This window comes from Cricetulus griseus, chromosome 7, assembly GCF_003668045.3.
Source record: "Cricetulus griseus strain 17A/GY chromosome 7, alternate assembly CriGri-PICRH-1.0, whole genome shotgun sequence".
Classification (NCBI taxonomy): Eukaryota; Metazoa; Chordata; class Mammalia; order Rodentia; family Cricetidae; genus Cricetulus; species Cricetulus griseus.
This window is the reverse complement of record NC_048600.1, coordinates 115389775-115391961: the sequence shown is the minus strand read 5'-3', so window position 1 is coordinate 115391961 and position 2187 is coordinate 115389775. Positions and strand designations below refer to the sequence as shown.

General features: G+C 45.3%; 1 pseudogene; it reads right to left on the bottom strand.

Annotated features, from left to right (window-relative positions):
• Positions 1 to 1001: 1001 nt before the first annotated feature.
• Positions 1002 to 1631, bottom strand: LOC113836896 (annotated as a pseudogene).
• Between the last annotated feature and the right edge of the window lie 556 nt (positions 1632 to 2187).

Sequence of the window (2187 nt, the reverse complement as noted above, 5' to 3'; positions counted from 1 at the left end):
TGGGGTGGTTTATACTGTAATTCCAATACCTAGGAGGCTCAGGCAGGAGGACTGTGAGTTCAAGGCTAGTCTGGACTATAAGACGACAAGACCTTGTACCAATCAATTAATAAATGGACAAACTGGGGAGGTGGCCCAGTGTGTATTGCACTTGTCACACATTCCCAAGATCCATGTAAAGCTGGGCACAATAGCACATACCTGTGCTCCTGTGCACCTGTGAGAAGATAGGAGGAGCCAGAACCTTTGGAAGCTCTCAGGCCAGCTAGACTGGGTACTTGGTGGAGAACAACAAGAGATCCTGTCTGAAACAAAATTAAAAGCAGGAGTCAACACCTGAAGTTGTCCTCTGGCTTTCCTACACACACACACACACACACACACACACACACACACACACACACACACAAACACACACACACACACCACAAATGCACACACATACAAGATTTTTTAAAAAGACAATATTTTCTTCATATAAAATTCTCAGTCTAGCCAGGTGGTAGTGGCACACGCCTTTAATCCCAGCACTTGGGAGGCAGAAACAGGTGGATCTCTGTGAGTTCAAGGCCAGCCTGGTCTACAAAGCAAGTTCCAGGACAGCCAGGGCTTTATACAGAGAAACCCTGTCTTGGAAAGTAAAATAAAAACAAAACAAAAAAACCCTCAGTCTGGGAGTTAGGGTCCTAGCTTATTGGCAGAGCATGTGTCCTGTTTTTTTCTAAGACCCTGGGTTTGAACCCAGCACTGGATGAGAGGGACGGGAGGGAGGAAGGGAGGTTAGCTGGTTGACTTGTAAAAATACTTGGTAGAAAATTCATTGCATAGACCTCCTCACAGAGCCCCTTTGTATAGTTTAATGGGGTTGCATGGAAAATTCATGTATACTGAGTCCTAAGCCATACTGTCCACCACTCTGGACCTTGTGGTCCACTGTAGACAGTGGTCACCATAAGTTCAGCATGCTTCCATGTTTGGAAATATGTACACCATCTGGTTTATCACTTTATATTCCATTGGTTCATCAGTGCACTGTGTGGTCCCTCCTTTCCCTGTGGTCTTCCTGTAACTGTCAGGTCTTCCCCAACAGTCCCAGCGGGGACATCCTTTGTAGCTAGCTTTCGTTCCACAGAAAGCTTCTCCTTCAAGACCATGTTTAACCAGTTCATTTAAAGTGCATTCCATAAATTTAGACATATGTTTTTCCAAGTAAGTGCAAGCTGGTTGAAAATGAGCTCCAGTGGACATAATTGCAGTTGAAATAGCAGATGGACAGGTTTGGAAAATGTGAGGACTCTTATCGTCCTAGCCAGCAGGAAGCCCCCCACACCATATGGTCTTTGGCCATACTCTTGTGTTGGTGTCTGGGTCTTGTTTCCAATTAGAGACACAAGCAAGACATGCTATAGGAAATGGTCTCTCAAATGCAAATCTGAAATACAAACATTTATTGGTGTGTGAGATTACATAACAGGCTAGTATCAACAGTAAGTCTCACAGTTGAGATGCCGTTGTGGTTGTCAACATGAAGATTTTTTTCTTCACTCTCTGGCTGCCTTGTCAGTGCAAACGACTGCATGGGGTTTTGATTTCAGATAGACTGCGGCTAAGCCTCCGTTAACAGCGTCCATTGCATATCAGTTTTGTGGGTCACACGCACTTGCAAAGACATACTCTAGTACTGCTCTGTTACCTGTTGCCTTTGGCAGGTGTCAGGGTGTCTCATCTGTCTAATCCCTTCTTCCTGAGAAGAAGAAATTATCAGACATCTAGAGTATAAATGCACCTTGTCATAGTGCCACCCTCAGCGTGTGAGAACTCCAGATTTTCCACACTCAAGTGTTTGTGGAGATGAAAGCCGGAGCTTCACAGCTGTCTCTGAGTGCCAGGGCCCAGCAGGCAGCCTGAGCCCATCAGAAGGGTGGCCTGGCTCCTGGTGGCCTGGCTCACGGTAGCCTCATACTTACTCCTCTCCCTTACTGTTTTCCAGAGACACGGTTACGGCTTTCCATTTGTCCAGGAAGATGTCAGAAGAGTTCGCTAAGTGCTGGGAGACAGCCCTGCTCTGGAAAATTCTTTGAGTTGGATCTTCCTGAATCCCCTGGTGTTTTGTTTGTTTGTTTGTTTGTTTGTTTGTTTGTTTAAGATTTATTTATTACATATACAGTGTTCTGTCTACGTGCCAGA